The following is a 26,981-nucleotide window of genomic DNA, read 5'->3' as shown; positions in this document are numbered from 1 at the left end:
ATTAAAAATTACATTTATTATAAATTAAGGAATGTATCTCCCTCATGCAAAGCTCTGATTCCTTTCACGAATTTGGCTATACTTTTTGGACCTTTTGGATTATAGCTCTTCATCTTTTATATAAGCTTTGGATTTCAAATATTTTGGCCACGAGCATCACTGAAGAGACATGTATTGTCGAAATGCGCATCTGGTGCAACAAAATTGGTACCGTTGATTTTATTATATATATTTGATTGAAAGTCGATGTAAATGTAGACATAACAAGTCGATGTTATATATGCTCCTTACGTCGTAACTACAATCCCCTTCCCTCTCATGAATGTGACTTACCGAATTAGACTAATATTTACGGGATTTGTTATAACATGAGCAACATTCGTACGACGGATTATTTGCGTTATTAATTTGCTGTTAGAAATTGTTAGAAAATATTATAAATTAAGGATTGTATCTCCCTCATGCAAAGTCCTTATTCCTTTCACGGATTTGGCTATACTTTTTGGACCTTTTGAATTATAGCTCTTCATCTTTTATATAAACTTTGGATTTCAAATATTTTGGCTACGAGCTTCACTGAAGAGACATGTTTTGTCGAAATGCGCATCTGGTGCAGAAAAATTGGTACCGTTAATGCTGTTACCACAGCTTTATACATCGCTGAATCACATAGAACTGAATTAAAGAACAACTACTTTAATTCAAGAACACTGAATTTAATAAAACTGATGTTTTATATGTAATAGCTTTCATCTTGCATTCATAGGTATTACTATCGTAGACATAAGTATAACTATCCAGCAGCGGCGGCGTAAGTTATTTTGTAAAGCTTCATAATTCAGAAGTTAAGAGACCTGGATGTTTCATACCTCGGATTCCGATACCTTATGTTACGAGGTTTCCGTCTGTCATCTGTCCATTGTCCTTAACCTCATTTTCATTGTTCAGCGACTTGCTTTATTATGTGAAATTCTCACGTTTTATGAGTAGCAGGATAATTTCGTCTTGCTTATGAGTTTCTTTAAACGCATTAATGACCATCAAACAGGGTTCATCTAACCTCGATCACATTTTATTAGTCAATGATCAAGGTTAATATTTCATGATTAGGTCCGTTTCTAAAATACTATTAGCGGAAAGTCAAGTATATGTGGTGCATGAAATGATTGTAAGGCTATGTCAGTATGGCAGGTTTCATCTGACACTGACATCCTTTTCATGGTTCATTGGTCAATGTTAAATGTTTTGTTTTGGTCTGTTTTACAAGTTCAATAAGCAAAAGGTCAACTAGTTAGTATTTGTATAGAATAAATGTAATGTGTAAATGTCGGTCTAGCCTGTATCATTTGACCGTGACATATTTTTTATGGTCATTGATCTATGTTAGGTTTAGTGTTTAGATTGGTTTTTCCAATACTTAAAGCAGTAGGAAATCTTTAATTTGTTTAATGTATTGGATAATTATAAAGCTAAGTCTGCATGACTGTCTAACAGGTAGTATCTGACATGGACCTCATGTTCATGGTTCATTGGTTTGGATAAGTTTTTATAATTTTGTCAATTTATAAGATACTATAAACAATAGGTGGACTAGTATAGTTGTTGATTCAAATGATTGTAAGGTGTTAATGTTTGTCAGGCCTTGTTCATATGACAGACATCAATATCATAGAACATTTTAGGTTTATGTGATACTTACAGGCAACCCGTCATGTTGCACACTTTGAATATAAATTCAATAATAAATAATACAGGTAACTGACTATGTTCATTTGTGTTACTACGTCTTCTGGTTGAGTTAAGCCATTAAAAATTGATATCTTATAGTGTGTCTTTCTATGTTTTGATGTTACACTATTGTCTTATATAAGGGTTATGTTTTGGTACCATTCAAACGTTTAAACCCGCTACAATTGTTTGCACCTGTCGAGGAACAGTAGCTGTCGTTTGCTGGTCTGGTTTTTAAGTGTTTCTCGTTTCTTGTTTTTTTATATAGATTAGATCGTTGGTTTTCCAGTGTGAATGGTTTTAGACTATTTATTTTTTGTAGTCCTTTGTAGCTTGTTGTTCGTTGTGAGCCAAGGCCCCGTGTTGAAGACCGAACGTTGACCTATAATGGTTTCCTTTTAAAATTGTGACTTGGATGGAGAGTTGTCTCATTTGCTCTCGTACCACATTTTCTTATATCTATATAAGACATTTAACAGTGTGCACTCTTGTTACCAATTAAACACATATTTCGGAATGTGAAACCTTTTCTTTAACATCTATGATGATATCAGGATAGATTATAACCTTGAAACTTGACCAATCATCTTCTTTTGAGATCGTCAGTATTCACATGTGTATCAACACTTTTTAAATACTTGATACAAATAGGTCATCAAAGAATTAGAAACAGATTCTTTATATACCATTTAAAAATACAATTCTTAACATAAAGGAACATTTTCCGTATATTTACAACTTATTATTATCAAACAATTATTCATTAAATGCATGTTAAGCAAGAAAGGTCCACACATATTGCTCACCTGTCATAAATTTAAATAATACATGTGATAAATGTAAAAACATGTTCATGCAAAAACTCAAACACTAGTCAAAAATTTTCCTTTACGAAAAATAACAGAGTCATTCAAAGGAATTATGATTGAGTATTTATTGCTGATCATATTTGCAATTTCTACCGTTTATTTAAAGTTGTAGAGATAATAGATAAAACCTGACAACTAATTAGGAAATCGTTCTTAAACGACACTAACTAATAAAAGAAGTTTTTTGTTTGGATAGATTTATTGTTTTCAAATATACAAGAAGGACGAGAAACAGGAAAAACAAACTTCTACCGTCTTCTCCAAATACAAGCGGTCAGCCTGTTGTTTGAATATGTCGAAATTTGTGAAGATTTTGTTGATTAATTTTGCTATTAAAAGTCATTCGGTAGTTTCGATTAAATCTGGATTTTTGTTGACTTTTTATTTGATCATATTTTGCAGCTTTTTAGCTATTCACCATAGTTTTCAAGATGCACGTTAAAGTCAAAATTGTAATAATCATAATACAATATTTGTTTTGCTTTAATTTACTTGTTTAAAATCAGATCATTCCAATTCTCTTTTTGAATGATTCACTTTTTTCTGTTGGGGCCTTTTATAACCGACCATTCGGTATATATGTTGTCACCATGTTCGAAGCTCCACTTTGGTCATTAATAACTTATACCAGCTTCATTTGAAATCAGGTGGATAGTTGTCGAATTTGTGATCATACCAAATCTCTTAATATTTACAATAACGTCTATGTTAAGTCCTTAATTGGTTTTTTTTATTTCGGCATTTTTTAACCAAATCTCCAGATTGTTATCATAACTAATATCAATCTCTTTGGCCTTTTGTAGAAATTGCTTTGCTGATCATATTTGCTGTTTGCTGTTTCCACTGCACCTATCTATTAGTTTTCAAGCTAAAAGACAAATTTGTTAATTATGTTACTTAGAAATCAACATGATCAAACCGTAGTGGCATTTAGTTATTTATATAATTTTTTAGTTGTTCTTTTAATTTTGATTGATGGATATAGCAGATTTCGCATGTCAAGAAACGAATGAAATTGAGACACGACATAGGTCCCCCAAAAAAATTAGAATGACCGAATCTTTGGTTACAACTCAATTTTCTTTTAACAAATTGTTTTCTGCAATTTTGTTCTTTCTTGATTCGAGCTCTGAACTTATTCTCTTTAGTTCAGTCTCAGTCATTTCTTTGTCTGCTATTAGCAAATCTCTTTTCTTTTCCAATAGCCACATTGCATAGTAATCCCTACAAATAGATATATAAAAATGCATAAATGAAAAGAATGGAAAAAGTATTTTTTTCATATAAGTTCTAACTGACGCATTTTATATCATACCACATCTACATCTTTTATAAAATAGTTTGAATGAAATTCAGTTAGAAACTGACAAACAGGTGTCCCACAATAGTGCAAAATATTAGGTATGCCACTGGCATCGCATAGCTAATTGATGGATCATCAACATTTTAAATACCATTACCAAACGGCCGGTTTTATTACCAAATAGTTATCAAAGGTACAAGGATTATAATTTAGTACGCCAGACGCGCGTTTCGTCTACATAAGACTTATCAGTGACGCTCATATCAAAATAGTTATAAAGCAAAAAAAGTACAAAGTTGAAGAGCATTGAGGATCAAACATTCCAAAAAGATGTGCCAAATACGGTTAAGATAATATATGCCTGGGGTAAGAAAATCCTAAGTTTTTCGAATAATAATATGTTTTGTAAACAGGAAATTTATGAAAATGACCACATAATTGATATTCATGTCAACACCAAAGTGCTGACTAATGGGTTGGTGATACCCTCGGGGACGAAACGTCCACCAGCAGTGGCATAGACCCAGTGATGTAAATAGTTATCAAAGGTACTAGGATTATGATTCAGTACGCCAGACGCGCGTTTTGTCTACATAAGACTCATCAGTGACGCTCATATCAAAATAGTTATAAAGCCAAATAAGTACAAAGTTGAAGAGCATTGAGGATCACAAATTCCAAAAAGTTGTGCCAAATACGGCTAAGGTAATCTATGCCTGGAGTAAGAAAATCTTTAGTTTTTCAAATAATAATATGTTTTGTATACAGAAAATTTATAAAAATGACCACATAATTGATATTCATGTCAACACCGAAGTGCTGACTACTGAGCTGGTGATATCATCGGGGATGAAACGTCCAACAGCAGTGGCATCAACCCAGTGGTGTAAATAGTTATCAAAGATGTGTTGATGATTCGATAACCAGAAACACAACATTTATCGAGGAAGCTTCTTCTCATTTTGTCGGACAGTTAATCCCAACCAGACTATGTCTCGTGTCCTCCAAGTGGAACTGTTACTTTAGTCAACTATACATACATTGTACCAACTTTCAAGTTCACTCTATACATAATACAAAGTGACTACTCAATATAATAGTTCTATTAGCATTTAATATAATTGTAAGCTCTCATTTATATAACGTCTTTTACAAGCAAGTCGACCAAACGCTGTCAGCACATTGAAAGCCTAGGATAGCATTTTTCGTTCGTTTAAATATGGAACATTATTTCCTTGAAACGAGTGTTCCATAAAGATAATAAACTTTTCAAGACAAACGTTATTATTGAAATGTTACAAAACAGCAACAGAATACATTATAACAAAACGTTTGTTTTCCATTCACAAAAACGATAAACACAGCATGCGTAATCACCTGTATTAATTATAAAATATAGTCAATGCAAATAATAAGGTCAAATGCACGCATACTTACTCCAGGTCGTCTGTTTGGGCATATTTACTTGGACGTAATTCATTTTGATCTTCATTAGAAGACATGTTTATTCCGTCGGCTTTTTCTTCTAAATTACCCTGAATAATAAAATGATGTTTTGTATCTACAAACAAGAGACCAAATATACAAACGAACGACACATTCGCAGTCATGTATTAAAGATTCTTTCTTGTTTTATGGACTTTCCATTTTTACTATGTCTTACCTTTTTATTGACCTTTTTTTGTAAATACCTTTTCTCTCAATTTTATTTTGTTCGTTTCATGTTGCCGTTTCATTCTACAAGAATGAATTTAAAGATCGATCTAAAACGAAACTAAACTCATTATCAAGATAAATTTGTCTATTGTTATTCAAATATTTCATAAAATTGGAATTTTTGATTATTTACTGATGAAAAGACGTGATTTCTTTATTTTGGAGGTTTGCGCAATTTTTTTTATCTGTGATGCCATGTTCACTTACCAAGCACTTATTGATCTCGCTTATCTCATCCTCAAACAAAGAGTCGGCTTCATGGATAAACCTAAATCTATGTTTAACACCTTTCAACAATTTTGAGACATCCATAAGTTCCGCCTTCATTGGAAATTGAATACAGCATTCGGCATAACGGACAACAGCTTTGAGATGAAAACGAGTGAGTCTGGTGTTGTTACTTTCATACTCACGATCAAATGCCTTCTTATAATGATATTTCGCTCTCTGTATATTTTCCTCAGTGTTTTTTAATTTGAACACATTAGCAATCTTTAAGTGAATTCCTGAGAGTGCTTTCCATGATTCCATATTGTCTATTTCTTTTTCTAATTGTTCAGCAATTTTAACAGCTTCTCCCAAATGATCCTCTTCACTTAATGTATCAGATTTAGATAATCTTTCGTAACATTCCATTTTTAGTTTGTCGATCATAACGTAATGGTAAAGACTTGAGTCCTTTATACGCTTTACAACACCAAACTCTGTGAACCCAATACCATCGGTATTAGAATCTAATTCGCTTAACAAATCAATGGCACTTTTCAACAAACCCGGCTGCTTATCACAAATCGACCGTAGCATGTATAGAATACCATTTCTATGAGTAACAGGACTAAATATGGGGCAAAATTTCTGAATTTTCTGGGCTACTGATGAATGCTTTGAATTCTTATTTATATTAAGGGATTTCATAAATTCTTCTAGATGTTTTGTTAATCCATGAGAAAGCTGGTGTTCCAGCAAAATGTCAGATGTCACTGGAAAGCATATACTAGATGCAGTAGATGCAGTAGAAATACGTTTACGTAGGTTATTTCTCTCATCTTTGGACAGTTCCATTAGCCAAGTATTTTTGCTTGCATTGTACAATGTTGTAATTAACAGTTCTATCCAAAATGTTTCAGCAATGTGCTTTGAATCCATGATTAAGTTTTTAATTCTAAGTTGGTCAATATTGTGACCAGAAAGCTGATTGTTCTTTATATCTGTGATGCTGATGTTACCATATTTACATAAAAGTTCAATGCTTCGTGAATTTCTGTATTTGTTTTCTACAAAACATTCGATGAAATTGGGAGACAGTTCTTTCCCTTTAAGCAAAAGATTCTCGAATATTTCTTTTGCTCGATCTTGTATGGCTTTGCTTCCACTAAGATAGTCGTTTAATGTATCTGGACATTCGCTTGTTCTATCGCAAGGTAGTTCACCACCGCATAATGCTGCTCTATAAATCATGTGTTTTGCTTTAGATAGATAAACATCAGCCGAAAGTTCTGCATTTCCGTACATGCGATATGTAATTCCAATTGCTGCGTAGAGATAACACTTTCTGGCTTTTTGATCCCATGTTTGGGATTCACTTTCATCTTCAAAATTGTTAAGAAAGGCTTTCGCGTGATTGACAAGAAGAACATTTCTGTGAATAACTTCCAGTAAGCGTGCATCTAAGTCCATATAACTGACAAAATAGTCAAGTAGGGTTTCCATATGAGCCAGTCTTTCATCTTTTGTCTTAGAAGATTTCAGTATCATAAGTGTGTAAGAATGTGCTGCGATTACCCGACTATCATCTTGACCACTAATTGCAATTAAAGAGTAGCTGGTTAGAATTTTTAGGAATGTATTGATCAATGACGATTTCTCGTTGTCACTGAGGTTCCTTGGTAAAAGAGATTTTAGCAAAAAAACTGGTATGTTATCAGTGTTAAAGTATGGTAAATACTGTAGTAGCTTTATTTTCTGTTTCTTAAGTTTCTCGTCGGCACGGTCAATTAGAAGTTGGCATGCTTTTGTCGTTGAATTTTCTTGATCCTCTATACTTGTTATATTTTCAAAACGTTTAAGGTAATGTTCTATGCTTATTTTTGTTTGATGCATGTATGTTCTTGCATAAACAAGACCAGCAGGCGAAAAACTAAGTATTTTGGCGACATTTTTTGCCGCCATGCTGTCAGGTACGTCTAGAAAGGCAATTGCTTCTTCTTCTGTCATTCCATGCATTTCAATGACATTGTTTTCAAAGTCTTCTGAAAGTGATTCATTTACAGTAAGTATAACAAGAATATTTTCATGTGGTTTCAGGTGTTTTAAAATTGTATTGATTATCTCCTTCGGTAATGTTGTACAGATAATTCCAAGAAGGATGAACAAATGCTTACTGTCCTTGTAGCATTCACTTTCCAATGTGGCTACTGTACTCATTATCATCATTTCTATAGATTCCTCGATGCGATTTTCAGAACTAATGCAATGTATCTTAAAATAGTTCATTAGGTGCGAAAGGGAGTTATAAATGTTGATGTCTGTGCTACAATCAACTCTCCAAACCAAAGATTTAAGGTCATTCTTTTGTTCTTGTGAAAAATAGTGAGCATACTTAAAAGCATGCTGCGATTTCCATGTACCTGGAGGCCCTGAAAATAAAACCTGATTACTGAATATATATATATATATATATTTAAAGTAAAGAAAATAATGTGTATATATGAGATTTTCTTTTAATAATGATACAAACGAGAAGCGAGGTTAATATGAGCTTTCTCCCTTCATTCTGTCATTACACATATAGACGGTCATTTACAAACTAAAGTACTAGTCTTGCTTGTATACTAGATTTTATTAGTCTATTCATTTTCATTTTTTTGGGAGTGTCAGTTATTTTTTTCCATAGCTTACCATTAGGAATATAACAAAATTATTATGACTGAAATGGTCTAAAAGTTAAAAATTAAAACAAAATCAAAATCAGTTTAAAGTTAGATTGGTGTCGTTAAAGATATTAAGAGAAAACTATCAAACAATACCAAAGCAATGCAAAAAAAGAAAAGGGTTTTAAAATTAGATATAACCAAAATCTTTAGCTTAACACAACTAAAATAACTATACCTGCTGCGTTGAGGAACAGTAATTTCTAATATTCTGATAAAAGTATGGAAAATGCAAGAATCTATATATCTACGGATTATATTTGAAATTTTCTTTTAGTTATTACTTCGCACAAAAAAGTAGTTTTTGGTATGAAGAGCTGTACTACAATATTGGCTTTGAAATAGTTTTTAATCAAATTTTGAATCTAATAATTTGAACTGTGAGCAAACAATAAGATAACTTCTCACTAAATATTACAACTCACATTCCAACTAGAAAACTTATACAATTTCTACCATTTCATCTTATCGTATTTAATGTCTTCAATACAATTTGTGAGTATTTTCCAAAATCGTAAAATATTTCTATCATTGTTCATCACAAAAACAACGTATCCATAAATGAAATGAAATAAAGAAAAACAAAACCATGCACTATAGCTTTTATCTTACACTGACAATGAAATAAATCTGTGAAAGCAACCAATCAAGAGATCATTTGAGCATTGGTCACTTAACAACATTTAAAGTTTGTATCAGTATAATAATACCTTTCTCCAAGTTAAGTACTTGCTAAAGTTCATACTTAAGCATAAACAAATATAACTGACTTATGTTTTACATTACATGTGTCTAGTTAAATATCATGCATGCATTTTTATTTTAACATCACACCTTTCAAGATAACAAGGTTGTCTTGCTTCAGATGGTCACATATATTTCTGTATTCTAATGTCTCCATATAATTTGTATTGACATGCATACTCTTTAGTCCAAAGTAATCTAAAAACATAAGGATTAAATATAATTATTCATCTGTTTCTAGAAATCATACACATGATAAATAATATCTGAGTAACACAAACATGAATAATTATGCAAATCTTACATACAAATAAGATGTGGTATGATTTCAAAGTTGACAACACTCCATCTGACACCAAATGCCATACAAGTCATCATCGGTAATTTACGTGCTAAACAATAAGCAAAACCCATACCGTAAAGTTAGCTATATATGTCACGAAAATGTCAAATGAAACATAATTCAAACAATAAATCTGATGACCTGAGTTAAAAATGGCTTGAAAGTTAAAACCAATTGCAAAGTTGTCTCACTGGCAATCGTATAACATCTCCTTATTTTCATATTTACTCATCAGTTCGATACAAAGCAAAACATATCATTTAAAAACATGTAAGACCGGAAATGACAAGGTACTTTCACATCCCAATAACAAATAATTACAGATCTGAGAGCTCTACCAGTTACAGGCAGCTTGTTCAAATCTAAAAACTACCATGCATCTAATGTACACACGAGAAAGAGAAAAAATTAGAGTTATATAAAATGATGTACAAGTATTCGGTTATAAATGTCAACTTAAAACATATAAATGAGTTTACGAATCTAATGCATATGCAAACATTACAATTTGGCAGTTACAGGTACCTAAAAATATTGTTGTTCTAGTGGAAATATTTGGTTGACATTAATACTTACCATGAGCAGCCAAATAACTCGATATAGCAGAATCTTTAAACATTTGGACTTTTTTATCAAGGTCATGTCGACTAATTGTACGAAGAAGATGTGCTAACTTATCAACCTGATCTACAGAGAGGCAATCTCTTTCTTCTAACAATTGTATCAGATCAGTTCCGTTGATTACCTTTTCCAGTGCGCGTTTTTTGAAATCTCTTAATACAAATTTTATTTCTTTTATATTATCTACAAAGTACAAATAAGACAGTGCAGTAATATAAACAAACTCATTGTTATTTCAAACTTACTTACTTACTTACTGCGTTACGGTCTTTAAATCAAACTCATTTTACATTTTGAAGTCACTCGTCACACCCGAAATTTAAATTTAAATTTCTTCATGATTATTACACTGTATACGTAATAGCTTTCAAAATGTCATTATCAATTCATGTATTTCAAATTTTGCCTTTGTATTTTGAATATTCTTTAATTATTTACTGTACAGATTTTATCAAAGTCTGTATTTTTAATCTCCTTTTTTCAATAAATATTGAGTAAACTCTAGAAGAGAAATCCAATTATTGTAAATATTTTTTTGACAGTCAACCTAATTGAGAGAGTTATTTCGATTTCATGCTTGATAATTCTAAGTTTGGTGCCTTTTTTTATTCAGAGACATTTGTTATGTACGTTGCTCTGTTTGCTCCTTTGCATCACTATTTGCAACCTCTTTGGCTTTGTAATTCATAATGCATCGAACAGAAACTCTTTGATCCATTTGTTTTACCAATATACATAGCTATGAAACGTTAAGAATTAACACCGTTAATAAAGTACCTTTCGATAGTCCTAATGCAACTTCGTGTGTCAGTTTTTTGTAACTTTCAGATACCTCTGGTTCCATTTTGCAAGTGTCTTACCAATTTCTGTAAACCAAATCAGCTTATCTATTTACAACAATACCATTTAAGAAGTTATTTGCTGAAGATATTAAGATAAGATTTGTAAACTAAGGTAAAAAAAAATAAAAAAAACAGTCTAACATGTCAACCGAAATATTTTAACAACAATTATTTCCTTATTCTTACATACTTACTAAATGTAGTCTCTTTGCCTATAGAGTGAATAATTATTTACAGGTGTGTTAGGTAATGCACATTTGTAGCATAATAGTTTTCTCGTACAGATTTCCGCTGGTATCGGTGCTAGGGAAGGTTTAAGATGGCAATTAGGTAAAAGTTGAACTCCGCGTTAACAGCTTAAGTATTACTCGGGAGCGAAACAACAGTAATAACAGCGTATAGGTATATGTGTAAGGAACGTAACTACATGTACTGTGAATAGTTATCAAATGTACCAGGATTATAGTTTAGTACGCCAGACGCGCGTTTCGTCTACATAAGACTCATCAGTGACGCTCATATCAAAATAATTTTTAAGCCAAACAAGTATAAAGTGAATCATTTCTTATCGTGGTTTGAGAAAAAAACTTTCATTTTGAGGATATTTAATTACGTGGTTTTGCCAAGTTGTGTTAATTAAGCCTATAGAAAATTTGTAATTCGTTTAACATTTGAATTCGTGGTTTGTCTCATCACACGGTACCTACGAACATTGGTATGTAGCGAATAATAGTGAATCAACGGTATCATGTTTCATTTCCAAGTACAGGTTCCCAATCTGGCAAATACACTTTTGGCGGAAGGTAATACGAACAATTGATTAAACATTATGTAATATCGTTGAACAATTATTCCTCGTCCTATTTATTTAGACCGATTCAATGAATATAAATCTATATATTGTTGGCGAAAATTTGAACAAACTTTCACTAACTTAATATTGATTTTCATATTTCGGTATGTCATCAGGATTAATTTTGGCTATAAAATTATGTGCAGCTTAATTGGTGGCGAAAACATTAAATAAAAGTATCAATTTACAATTTTTATGAGTCCAACACGGTGTTTGTTTTATTCAAAAACAGTATTTGTATCATTTCAAATAGTTAATAACACATGAATAACAAGACAGTACAGAGAAAAACGTTCCTACAAATATACTACTTTCTTGTACATCAATTTATATATGATCATTTGTAAGAGTTCAAATACTATAGGCATTGTTTTCATCTCATCCGGGTTTTTTAAGGTCTTTCCTCTCCGCGAGGAAAGACCTTATTGTTTTTCTCCTGTTTTTTTTTTTTTTTTTTTTTTTTTTTTTTTTTTTTTCATCCAGCATTTGTTTGACATGGCCTCCCCTCGTTTCTATTCGAGTTATCAAGACCAAATATGGACCATCGGTAGACCTCATCATGAAGTATTACCAGATGAGGCTGTGTAGGATTTCATCATCCCCTTTAGAAGTTATCTCCCTTTTATTGGTTTTTTTCGACATGACCCCACCTCGTTGTTTTTGCAGATATCATGACCTTATTTGGACAATAGTTAGATCTCATCATGATGTGTTACCATATGAGGCTGCTAAAAATTTCATCATTTCCTATGAGAGTAACGTCCCCTTGAAGCAATTTCTTTCTTTTACATTTTTCTCAAAAAGTATTCAAGATAGAATCTATTTGAAAACGGCAACATGTACAAGACCAGATGGCAATGTTAATTAACATATACAATCATTTTGTTGTTAACCCTTATAAGGAGTTATTTCCCTTGAAAAAATATACACAATTTTTGAAAATTTGTATCTCGAGAACCGGAAGTCGTAAAAACTTGGGACCTACACCAATAATCTTAAGTTCATGTGACCTTTAATTTGCACCCAAGGTCAAAGGTCACTGAGTGCAAAAAAAAATTACGCTGCAATTTCAAGCTTACATATTAGGAAAACTATAAGACTTTGCTGCATACATACAGCGTATAATTTGTTCCTCTCGACGAGCTCTACATTTTACATACTAAGCCCAAAAATGTCCGACCGTCTGTTCAAAAGTTACAACGGCATGATTCTTAAAAGTATAGTATTTTGTGTATATCTTTTTAAAGGTAACAGATATCAATCTACTATAAAGTGCAAAGATGATCAGTAATTCCAGACCTTCAATTTGAGGTCAATGTCAGGCCATGATGAAATTTCACCTTGACCTTCACATTATACTATGACCTTGACCTTGTGATATTTGAAAGGTCAAGTGGTCCTGAGTTGAATGGTGGTAATCCCATGTCTCTACGACTTCCGGTTCTCAAGTTTGGTATTGCATCATATATTTGATGATTAATTGTGACCTTGGTGAACTTTGAAATTGTCCCAATTATTTTTCTATAATGTTGTCCTTTATCTGTAGATCAGTTACCATTTAACAGATTTGAGATATCTATTGTTGTTTTAGAGATAATGCAGTTTGAAATTTTGCGAGCGGCGGCATGTATTTCTGAATCAACAACAGCTTACCACTTAAAATGTTTAAGAAATTGAAGAGGTTAACATAGTTATATGTTTGACCAAATACCAAAAACATTCCTTTTAAAAAAAACACCAAAAAATCATTTTGAAATTTTCATGTTTTGCATTGACTTTGTAAATTTCATAACTTATATCGTTGATATTGCATCATTTTTGGCACTTTGTCAAATGGGGTCATCTGATACAGTCCTTGGATGGTGTAAACTTCCCACTAACACCATACACCATTACACCATACACCATACCCCATTACACCATACACCTTGTACCATTACACCATACACGTTACACCTTTGCACCATACACCTTACACTTTACACCATACACCATTCCCCATTATATCTACACGATCCGAAATTACCCATAATACAATAACATTTTATATATTAAGATTTTTATTATGTTTATGCTTACAATCCGAAAAAAAAAAAAATTCGTTTTCAACCAATGAAAAGTCGTGCACTATCATTCACACCATTCCCGATCGCACGTTACACAATCACACCATTCCTCATACACCATTACACCATTCCCCTTACACCATACACCATAGCACCATACACCTTACACCATTGCACCATATGCCATACACCATTACACCATACACGTTGTTTTGGGAAGTCAACACCATCCAAGGGCTGTATATCAAATTGAAGGTCTCAATAAACTCTACTTAAAAATGAAAATTTTAAACCTCTTTTTCATCCCAGGCGGAAGGGTGGGGTCATTTAGTGCAAAAATTCAAATTTTTCAGATGGTAAGGTTGTCGCATATCAAATGAAAGAACATAAAGCGTACTTTTCAAATTTCAAATTGACGTCCCCCAAAAATTGGTTGGATGGGGTCATTGAGTGCAAAAAATAAATTTTTCTTTTACTATAGGGTTGTTGTATATCAAATGAAAGGTCATGATGTGTACATTTGAAATATCAAATTCCCAACCTCCAAAAATTGGTTGGATGGGGTTATTAAGTGCAAAAATCAAACTTTTTAGAACATGGCGTTGTCGCATATCAAATGAAAGCTCATCTACTTTGTGTTACATTTATCATACTTCCGATCTCAAAAATGTAGGCGGATGAGGTCATTAAGTGTAAAAAGCGAAAAGTTTCAGAAGGTATGCTTGTCGTATATCAAACGAAAGGTCGTACAAAGAACATTACGAAAACATCACTTTTACAGGAAAGACCTTTCAATTGTTTTACAAACAATTGAGATACTAGTCTTCCTTTTCTTTTTTTCTTATTTGTTTAAAAGTGGATTATTATTACAAACAAGTATAATTGTTTAGATATATGTATTTATCCTTAACATGACATATATGATATAATAAAGGTGACAGGAACTTGAATTTGCAAAATTGAACAATAATCTACAATCCAGTCTTTAACGCGCTAATATTTGGTCACTAGTATATAAGTGCTACATGTGATATCAATAAGTAATTAAGCAGCAAGTATTCATAAGGATCCGGGTAATAAAAGTTTAATGAAAAGCCTAGTTAATTCCCTTTGAGACAAATACATCTTGAATAATAAAACGAAATAAAAGAAAACAAATACATACAAAAAATAACTGACTTACCACTTCGTCATAAATATTATGAAATAAAAGAAATTAATGGCAGCTTTCCGTGTCATTTTGCATTGAACACATCAGGAAGTAAACATTACTTATGCTAAAAAAAGAGTTGTACTTCTAATTGTATGTTGTCACCAAAATGGACTTCCTTATCTTTGATGTGAATTACAATTTCAATATCCACTATAATCTAAATAGAAAAATCAAAACAAAACAAAAATCGAAATAATTGTCAAGGTGTGACATTTTAAATTTATTTGATTAGGATTGCACTTTATTCCATGAACACTGTGTGGAAACATGTAAATGTAAATATGATCGTTTGTTGAATTATATATTTTTTTTTCTATTTTGTACAAAAAAAAGGACCTTGCTGGTTCATAATTAAATATAATTAAAAAATGACATGTCAACAAACAAACGCTTTTGTTGATAGGTAATAGTAGTAAACAGAGACAGTTTAACAATCAAACGTTGAAATATAATTCAAATCAACATACCTAAATCGCATCCTTCACTTTATGTGAATCGCACGATTTCCCCCTTTCTTCAAGAATGATTTATATATAAGGCAAAAATATACAAAAGCATATTTCATAAATTCCAAAGATAATAGCAAACTTCTATTTACACAAAAAGGCATTGTCGCAAATTCTAAAAAAAAAGTTTTAAAATGGAAAAATGGAAAATTGTTTGAATTCTGTTCATGACCCCGTAAATTAGGTTGATGATAGAAAAAATGAAATGAGATATGCACAAACTAGAATGAAGGAAGTAATTTTATATAAATGCATTGTATATGCCAAAAACAAAAGCTTCTGCAAAATTCGGTTGTTTACTTGTACAGATATAATTTTAAAATTGGTTTTATTTTTATATTGTTCTTGTTTTATGGTAAATATGTTGAACGAATATTTGGTTCATTTTGTTTGCTTCCAATGCGTGATTTTACTTCAAATTTGATTAGTCATATCAATGGGTTCACCATTTTTATCATGTTCCCGTCGTATGCATTTCGCCAATATTATATTGAAATTATTAACTTATGTTTGATGTCAAGCAATATCAAATTCCCACTCGTTATGAAACTTCCAAATAATGATTTAAAATAGAAACAATACAAAGATTCCATTTTTTTTGGCCATAATAAGTAAAACTTTACCACATATACAAATAAAAAATATGGTACTTTTGCCAATGAGACTACTCAGAGGGGTCATAGGACATCCAAACAGCCACTGGTTAAGAAAGAGCAAAAACTGTTCTATATAGTAAGAACATTTCAAAATCATTTATTTTTTTACTCGAAATTTTGTATATGAAAATTAGTTATATTTTATAATTGTTTATTGTTTTTGCTCTTGTAAAGGAAATAAACATATCTTTAGTATCTCGTCAGCTGACAACGCTTATTGTAGAATAAGAATGGTACAATTGTTTTCTTTTCTCTTCCAAATTATATCATTTACAAACATTTAGGTCAATGTGGTTTACCGACTTCTCTTTTAGTCTTCCTGTCAACCTTATTATTATTAAGGTACTACGTTTGTCCTACTATATTCTTTTTAAATGACATGTTTTAGGCCATCTTAATATGATCAATCCTACATATCCTGAAGTAGAGATATGTGACACATAAACGTGTGTTAGATGGACATAGATAAATTTGCTGTAAGTTACTTTAACACGCAAATTACGCTGACAAGGTTAAACAACAGCATATTGATAGATAAGATTGTAAAATTGGAATTTCAAAGAGACAACAACCCAACCATAACAGAAAACAGCAGACGGCCACATATGGGTCTTCAACACAGTGAGCAAATCCCGCAACGGCGGGCTTCAGCTAGTCATGTGTAATAGTTTAGCATGTTCAGTGATGACAGTGGACGAGATACTTAACTCCTAAACTTACTAAAATAAATTTTAAAAAGCATACAAGATAACAAGGGCAAGAGGCTCCTTACTTGGACAGGCGCAAAAATGTGGCGTGGTTAAACATGTTTTGTGAGATATCAACCCTTCCACTTATACATCATGCCTTTGTAGAATAAACAAACACAGCAATACGCACAATTTAACCCAGTTTAAAAGAGAATCTGGGTTCGACAATGATGCAAAAATTAACAAAGGACAACTAGCAGTTACTAACATACCAGCTTCAGATCTCAATTATACTGATTTAAATATACATTCTTCAACACATGAAAATCATGCCTTAGGGGTTAAGTATCATACCATATATGTATATCCGAAATAAAGGTAAAATATCCAGTTGAAAAAAAAAGTGTCGAAAAAAATATTCCTTAGAATTTGACAGTTGTACGTATAAATTTATCCTACATTTTATGGCAGTAAAAAATATTCTGGGTCATAAACATATATCTTTATTTTTTATTTGGTGTTTTTTTTTTATAGAATATTGAATTAAATAAAAGGTGGTATAACACTTCATTCAATAATCTTCATTTAAGCCTTCAGAGAGCAACAGAAAAAAAACGAGAAAACATACCATTTTGGGTCCTCAATGCTCTTTAACTTTGTATTTATTTGGCTTTTTTAACTATTTTGATCTGAGCGTCACTGATGAGTCTTATGTAGACAAAACGCGCGTCTGGCGTATAAAATTATAATTCTGGTACTTTTGAGAACTATAGTTACAAAAGCAACATACTAAATCTTTAAAGTTTCTTTGTTTTGTTTAATGATAACAAATGTTAACCAAGTTGTGTAACGCTGTTTATTTTATTCGCTGAATTCGTCTGTTTTGATAAACGTCATAATCGTTTTAAAATAATCATTTTCTTTTCAGTCAATATAATTAAGCGCGACTCGTCATTGATAATTCTATCAAAGTTTCAAGGCATTAGAAAATAGATTCACTTGTAAATAGACTAGATTTAATACAGGAGAGGGAAAGCGTTAAAGTCAGACAAAATGTTCCGGTTGATATCTTAGGCTCATAGTAATAGCTGATAACGAGTATGTTTCAGTGTGGTATTATTCCAAAATGCAGGTAACGAAACGTAGAATTTGTACAAGGTTGTCATATGATAGAAAATCGATGTACATGATAAATACCGTCTCAGTAGTTTTTAACTATAAACTTGAGACACAAAAACACTAAATAATACAGAGACATTGATACATGTAATATACCTCACTTAAGTGCATACGATACAGTTACAGGGGAGGTAATGACGTTGCGACGTCAAACTATGACTTATCGGGAAAAGATTCAGTTTTCGACTGATTTTTATCATTCAAACTTATTTAACTTAAAAACGAATTCATGGACCCCTTTTTTTTTCAAATGTCATTTGGTTTGATTACGTTAGACGATTATATGTGCCAATTTTCATGAAAACGTAAAAAGTGGATTTTTTTTTAATTTGATAAATATACAGTAAAAAAGGATGGTTTTTTTTTCTACAGTCGTGAAAATTTGATAAATATGAGTAATTTGAAAAAAACAAATTGCATAAATTTAAAGGACATGTATATAAAACGAGTTTTTTCAAATAATTTAACAAAGAGCAGTTTGTGTTTGTCTTTTAAAAAAAAAGTTATGTCTTTCTGTCGAAGGGAAAAATACGTCCAGAAATCAAAATTTTTAGCAAATATATACAATTTCGACCTCATTTTACTCAACAAGTAGCACATGAACGGGTTTTTTTTTATTACATATTTGATATGATTAGGCAATATAGGCTATGTGCAAATTGTCAGCAAAATTTTAATATGGGATCAAAACTGTAGCGTATGCCCTTAATATAGTGTTTTAATCATCATTTAGCGGATTTCATCTTGTTTTAATGCAATCAAACCTTTTATTTCAATGCTTCAGTGGAAGGGACAAATGCAAATCAACATACGAAAATTACAGGCCATGGCAAGTGCCGTACAGATTAAAATTCAATTCACTCAAAGCAAAACACATTTCAACACTTTTTGTGCAATTGAACATTGTTAGAATGTTTTTGTAGTGGCAAGTTCAATGTGACAGTTCAATAATGTGGTCCTTGATTGATTGGTGAGATTTCAATTACTGAAATAGTAATGCGTATATGTATAAGTTATTCACCACTAATGGACCTTAGAGATTGAAGTCGTAATCAAATTTAACATTTTTCATTGCATATATACCCTAGAATAGACAGTCAATATGCATTATTAATTTATCCAAAACAAAGGGCTGTACGGCATATTTTCAGCATGTATATGCTCCAATCTTCTACGATTTTAAACTTACACTAAAAGTATGTAATTCCCTTCCCTTCACTTAGGGTGTTCCTCAGAATTCAATTTCGCCGCTATTCATTTGGAGAGTTATATATGTGGCACCCAAACCCTTCTTATGTCTTAGTATATATACTTGTAGCATTTCCAAAAATAATGTACATTATATCTTGGAGCCAGTTAATAAACAAAACAAATTATCTATAAATAGTATATATTCCGAAAATAGGCGTGGTTTGTGGAACAGTTGTATCTATAAAGTGCAACCCATAATGACATCAAATAAAAGATAATTATATTACAGAAGCAGGAAATAATTCAGTTTCAATATCAAACGTACTGTTCTATATGACAATTGAAAATAATTATAATTACATTGCCGCATTTTTTATATTCAGTTGACATTCACTTGTTGTTTAGAGACCAAAATATGTATTCACTGAATATGTATTATTTTCAATTCTTCTTCTTGCCTTCCTTTCCATGTTTTTTTAGATATAAGTCATTGGTCCGATATAGAATTGAACTGTTGTCAATCTTTTTCGACTTCCTCCATTTCCAAATCAGTTCTTTGTAATTCAGATAGGGCTTTTTTCTTATTCAATTTTAGTCGATCTCTCATTTTTTGACACACAAAATTATAATTTGAAACAATAAACAAATAATGTTCATTCTAAGTACCCATAAAGTTAAATTTTTATAATAATTAATCACCAAAATTAAACATCAAGTTTCCCTTTATCTATTCCCCTCGGATTGTTGTGCGTAGTTATTCTGCACTCCATCAAAAGAATGTTGTAAATTTAAATTCATACACTTTTACTAGTTCATTTAAGTCCCACTTGACCAGGATCGCACCACGCTAACCGCGATCTAAAATAAATTCAGATCGTGGTGAGCTCGCAGATGAGCTGAATAAAAATGTAAACTTTGTTTCAATCACATTGCTACTACGCCCTCATTACGCTTCTACAACGATCCCGCTCAATTATACCACATTCCTGCCTTGCTTATTCTGCGACCTCGCTACGATTATCATGATGTTTCTACTCTCATCAGGTCCTCATTAAAATTCAACTCAACGTTTCATCGTGTTCTATTGGTGAGCTAACATTAGGATTCTTAATGATCAAAGTGGAGGTTTATAAAACTGCTATATATCCCATGAAATTTTTCCAGTAAAGTGTGTGTTCAAGTTTTTTAATTTTGATTTGAGACAAGGTGTAAGGTAGCACCTTACGGTCCCTTTGTTTCAATCAATATCTTCAATAACATTTTAAAATTTGTAAAAGACAAGTTATTTCACGAAATTAACTTGTCTTTTGTAATCGGAAATTGCAAAAAGTCCATTATTTGATGATAATTTGTACCTGGAAACCAAATGGAATTATCAGAACTGAAACGAACTATAAATTCTAAAAATTATTTGTTAACTCCTCCCCCCCCCCCTTTTCCCCTTTTTAATGCCTGTGTATTGTAGTTTGTGTTTGTTAAAACATTTGTATTTACGATTTCAAAGATACATATTAAGTGTTTATAAACTTACTAAACTATAGTTAATCTTTTTTAATTTCCTCTTCAAACAGTGCATCAGCTCCTATCCGACGTTTTATATTGAACAATAATTGTCCTTGGCATCTGTCAATTTATCAGACTTAGGAAATTGTATGCAACATTCATCATAATGAATTACAGCACTTTGATGAAATCTAGAGAATCTCGTATATAATTTCAGATTCGCGATCATATTGCTTTTTATAATGGTGTTTTGCTTTCGTTATATTTTCGTCTGTTTTGGTTCTTATGAAAAGTTTGGCAATTCTTATATGGATTCCAGACAGAGTTTTTATGATGTCATGTCATTTATTTGACATTCCATTCTATTAGCAATGGCAATAGCTTTCTTTAAAATTTCTCCTTTTCCGGTTGGACAGCTTTGTCTAATTTATCATAGCATCCCATTTTTAGTGAATATATCATATACTGATTAAAAAACTTAAATCTCCAATGCGTTTAACAACTCCGAATTCAGTGAATCCCTTGCCTCCAATGCCTTTGTCAATGTTATCTAATAACCTTATAGCTTCATCAAAAATTGAATGTGCCATGTACATAATGCCATTTCGATGGTAACAGGACTAAACACTTGGCAAAACATACGAACTTGTTTTACCTCACGACCTATGGACTCAGTACTGGTTATATGTACAGACTCCATGCGTATCTTCAGCAGATGTGTAAATATATGGGTTGATGTTGAGTTAGGGTTTTGGTGGTAACCGGAAAATAAGCACTAGACAACCGTTTCCTTAAAAGAGGGACGAAAGATACCAAAGGGCAGTCAAACTAATAAATCTAAAACAACTGACAACGCCATGGCTAAAAATGAAAAAGACAAACAAACAACAGCACACACGACACAACATAGAAAACTAAAGAATAAACAACACGAACCCCACCACAAAAATAGGGGTGATCTCAGGTGCTCCGGAAGGGTAAGCAGATCCTGCTCGACATGTGGCACCCGTCGTGTTTCCTGCAGAAAATGCATCTTTTGAAATTTCAACCAACCACGTGTTTTTACTTTCGTTATATAGGATCCTGATAAAAAGTTCAATGAAAAACGTTTTGATAATATCTTCAGCATCCATGATTAAGTTTTTACTTCTTAAATGATCTATTTCTTTATCAGTGTTGATTATTGTTAACGTTCTCGATATCTATATCGCTATATTTACACAATAGACTTATACTTCTTGAACTTCTGCACTTGTTTTCCACAAAGTTGTTTATAAACATTTTTGAAAGTTATTTACTGTTGCTTAGCAATTTTGAAATATGTCTTTGTAGTGTTTTAATAAAGCCTCGCTGACTTTTAAAAATTCTTCAATTTTGTATGTTTTGCTACATTGAAATTAACAACATCCTAAACTACTTTTATAGACAATATTTTCCGCCTTCGATAGATAAACTGCAGCAGAAATTCAGTATTGCCAAATAGTCGGTATGTTATCCCAATTGCATAGCTTTGCTTTTATATCTCTAGACTGAGATTCAAATTCAATATCAACATCACTAAGAAATGCTTCTGCGTGATCAAGAAATAGAACATTTCTATGAATAACTGCAAGTCAACGAGCATCAAGATCTAGAAAACTAACGAAAAAAGTCAAGTAGTGTTTTTAAATATTCTGTTCTCTTTTCTTTTGTTTCGGAACATTTTATTATCATTAGCGTGAAAGAGTGAGCTGCAACTACTCTAGAATCATCCACGCCTTTTATTAATATTATTTAATGAAGGATTGCTGAGGGTCTTCTGGAAATTGTTGATTAACACATTATTCAATTCAACTATGAGGAAACGGGATAGGAGATATTTTAGAAGGAGGACGAGGTATATAGATATTTTTTGTGTATGCCAGTTGAATTAGTAAGTGACTTGCTTTCGTCGATGAATCATCAGTGGAAGCATTTGTGATGGTCCCTAAATTCTTTCAATATGATTCAATACTTATTTTTATTTTTTGCATATATGTTCTTGCAAAAAGTAGGCGTGTCGGAAAATCGCTAAGATTTTTATTTTTTTGCTTGAACTTTTACTTGTATTTTTGAAGTGATCTTCAGACTATTAAGACAGTCTAGAGCTTCTTTCTCCAACTTCCCATGCATTTTAATGATGTTGTGATCACAATCACTTGAAAGAGATTCACTCACGGTTGCTATAGCAAAGATGTTAGTATGTGCCTTCTTATCATTTCACGTCAAAAATTTTGAATATGAACTGAAAAGAAAACTTACCTATGTAAATGTTGTTAAATCTCATTTAAATATCATTTTTGTATTTCATCAATTGTTTTGTACATGTATAATGACAAGGAAGTTGTAAAGGTGTATTTATTATTATATTTAAAGGTTTGTACATTTCGTTTAAAAAACTGTAAGCATATACAAAAGGTGTATAATAGCTAGTATATTAAATCTAAGGCCGTGTTCACACCAAACGCCATGTACAGTAAACATGTTTACAATTAGTTTTTTGTAATGTACACCGGGTTTAGTAACCTGTGCATAAGTTTTGTTTACACTTATACACTTTATGTTATTTCAATGTGTACTTCATAGAATCGAATAAAATTTCTTGGACAACTTTTCTAGCAGTGATGAAAGCCATTTTGATGATTTGCACCTATTTTTTAGATACTAAAGGCATTTTTAAAATGCATGGGGTTCCAAACTTGATCGTCCGAAAAAGGAGGTTCCAACCCCGGAACCCGCTCCCATCTGAATCTGCCACTAATAATGCAATACATCGCGTAGGCTACACATGAAGAAGAAGGATTGAGCTGTTTAGGGTGTTTTAGTAATGCATTTATCAGTGAATCGTTGATTTACCAGTGGTAAATATTTCTGTGTATGTCCAGTCAATTCGGGAAGACATTTTCAAATGAATTATATGTTGGCAATGATGATGCTTTAAGTCATAATAAGGGTTCAGGGAATGACCATTCAACTAAAAAAGGGAGGTTGGGTTTATTTCCATAAACAATATTCTGATTCTAAAATTGGTGAAAAAAATATTCTGTTTAATGAGGGGAAAACAATTCTGAATCCAGATTTTCCCCATACCTTATAGTGTTAAATTCGAACAAAATTATTTGATTGATAGCTTTGACAATTGAAATAAAAATGTTCGTGCTATGCATGGAAAAAATATGTGTTGAACATATAACCATAACCCCCTTCCCGCATGTAGTTAAATGGTTGCTCCCTAATAAGGCTACTTTAAAAGTTTTTTTATATATATAACAAACCAATTAATATATCAAGTTTAGACAAATAATTCGGCAAAACAAACCACATAATAATTCTTATAAATATCAATTTTATTCAAAACACATTTATTCTTTAATTATAAAAATGCATGTTCTAAATACCTTGTTTTATAATCACCGAACTACACAAGTTCTACATTGACTAAAAATTGCTTGTAGACAAAACATAATTCAAACTACATGTAAACATTGAGTTTTATCAATAGGAAAGTAATTGTGCTTAGTTCACGTATGAATTACACCAACATAACACCGAGTTTAGGTCAATGAGAACACGGCCTTAGTAACAAAAGATATTGGAAATCAATACGAAAAAGTCGTTGAAGATGTTTTTGGGGGTTTTCCATTGAATCGTATGGTTGATTTTGTCCGGTTGCATGGACTTCCCTAGTCCAAATTATTATAACGTCTGGCAAGGCTATTTTTTTCTTTTTCTTAGACGCCTTTCTACGACGCCATTTTTTACGTCTGAACTTTGAGAGCAAAATTGGGGGGGGACCTTTACGACCTAATTTTAATGAAATCTTCATTGCCGGCAAAAAAAAATTAACGTAGTTACAAAGTCCTCCTATTTTTGTGCCTATTGATGCAAAATATGTCTAGAAATATCCAAAAGAGATGACATTCCATTTGAGGTGGACACATATTTATTTAGCTTTCAAAATAATATCCCAGAACTCCATATTAAACTCGATAAAATTTAATAAACTCGAATATCCGGAACGTTTGATTTACATTATCCGGAAATTAGGGTCTCTCAACTTTTGTCCGAGTTTAATATTTTATACTCTTCAGAAGTGACGTATATTGGTTATAGATGTAGAGAATTGACTTTTCTTATAATGACAAATAGATATAGAAAGATGTGGTGTGAGTGCCAATGAGACAACTCTCATCCAAATTACAATTTAAAAAGGTGAACCATTATAGGTCAATGTACGGCCCTTAACACGGAGCCTTGGCTCACACCGAACAACAAGCTATAAAGGACTCCAAAATTACTAGCATAAAACCATTCAAGCGGAAAAAACCAACGGTCTAATTTATCATGGTTCTAGTGAAAAAAAGAAAAATTAAAATTAAAATATATCACTGTCGAGTTCGAAGCATTTTCGTTAAAAACTCTATTTTTAGTGAACATCATTCGTGCGTTTAGAGGCATCGTCACTTCCGTTCCAATTTGAGCTAGTGGTTGGCAGACTATAATGCTATATTGTACGAATTATTCGGCAAATTACATTCTCATAATTGACAATGAGCACTGCTGTCATTAGGGGCTTGTGATAAAGTACTTACAAAACAAACTTTAATTCAAGTTTATCCTGCACAACATGCACAATGACGATCATTAAGACGCGTGGTGAACGTTTATAGTGCAGGGATACAGGGATACAGGCGATCTCCACAATCTAGTAAATGATGTGATGTCATAAAGGAGTGCATAATGGACGAGTTTTTTTACGGTGACGGATGGATTCGAAAGTGGTATAAAGGGATAATGATATACTCTAATAAAAAAATAACTTCAAAAATACATATAGTTTCAGATCAGAACTATTTGATTTAAGACATGCAAAAGTGGATACGAATGTTCGTATTCTGCAGTGCTATTTATGTTCGCTATCTTTTGAATTTGAATTAATTTTCTAATTGTAAATAATATAGAACAGTCCAATTTACTATCACTTATGCTTTGTGTATAAATGTAGGAAGATTTTTTAATAAATGACACTCGACTTTTGTCCCGCATGATGTTAGAAGTATAAAGCTTAAATCATCTGTTATTTCAAAACTACCCACTGATATAACACTCAACGAAAATTTAAGATAATAACTCAATCGGATGGTTACTAACGTAAGATAGACATGGTAAGCCTTCAAACAATATGGAGATCACGAAGATTGTTGTTGTTTTTACAAGTGGGATTTGCATATTTGTTTATATATTCATTTTGTTTTTACGTCAAACGGTTTGAGATCCAGATATTTTTAAATATGCTAAACAATTTATGCTCCTAAGATGCAAATTGATGGAACCAAATGCACCTTTATCATACTTGTCTTTTCCTCGGAGTTAAGCACTGTTGTTGTTTACTAGCTTTCAAAATTGAAAGTTGAAATCTACTGAGTTAGTTGAACAATTTCAATGTGAACATAACATTATGTGATCTCCGAAATCAATTCTGAAATTAGAACTTTTATCGCCACCATAAGATTTTTAAAGTCTGTTCCGGTTCTTTGTTCATAAACCATTGTTTAGTTTTTTGAGCATATAACTTTTAATATAATCTCTTGTAACAAACTTGAGAAATGACAAAAAAACAATGTTTCTATTGTTGCAAATAAGTATATACTAGAAAAACCTTTATTCATCTACTGTTGCAGTATTTGTTGATTTAGTTTCTTCTCATTTAGTTCGCATACAAGCTTCTTTTGGTCAAAATGTGTTATCATTTTTTTTTATTTCACATTAACTGATTATGATTTTTAATATGAATGTATACTTAGTCGCATATCACTATAGATTGCATTTCTGTAAATATTGACAATGCAATTTCCCATAGGAACTTTTCTTACGGCTAAAACTGTACCACTAGCTACTTTTACTATGTTTGAAAAAAAATCTTATCCTAGAATTGTAAGTTCATATGCACCACAATTGTTTTGAAAGGTCAAAATGTAGGGCTGTGCGGCATATTTTCAACGTTTATATGT

The 26,981-nt window shown here is 31.9% G+C and overlaps 1 long non-coding RNA gene across 1 annotated transcript; it reads right to left on the bottom strand.

Moving 5' to 3' along the window:
* Positions 1-2,465: 2,465 nt before the first annotated feature.
* Positions 2,466-15,501, bottom strand: LOC143056950 (uncharacterized). Its single transcript, XR_012972576.1, has 7 exons — positions 15,199-15,501; positions 11,032-11,175; positions 10,210-10,437; positions 9,381-9,488; positions 5,824-8,252; positions 5,338-5,435; positions 2,466-3,821 (listed from the first exon to the last, which is right to left on the bottom strand). It is a non-coding gene; the product is annotated as an uncharacterized LOC143056950 (long non-coding RNA).
* Positions 15,502-26,981: the final 11,480 nt, after the last annotated feature.

The sequence above is a fragment of the Mytilus galloprovincialis genome, chromosome 13, assembly GCF_965363235.1.
Source record: "Mytilus galloprovincialis chromosome 13, xbMytGall1.hap1.1, whole genome shotgun sequence".
Lineage (NCBI taxonomy): Eukaryota > Metazoa > Mollusca > Bivalvia > Mytilida > Mytilidae > Mytilus > Mytilus galloprovincialis.
The sequence above is the reverse complement of the archived record's forward strand: the minus strand, read 5'-3'. Positions and strand labels throughout refer to the sequence as shown.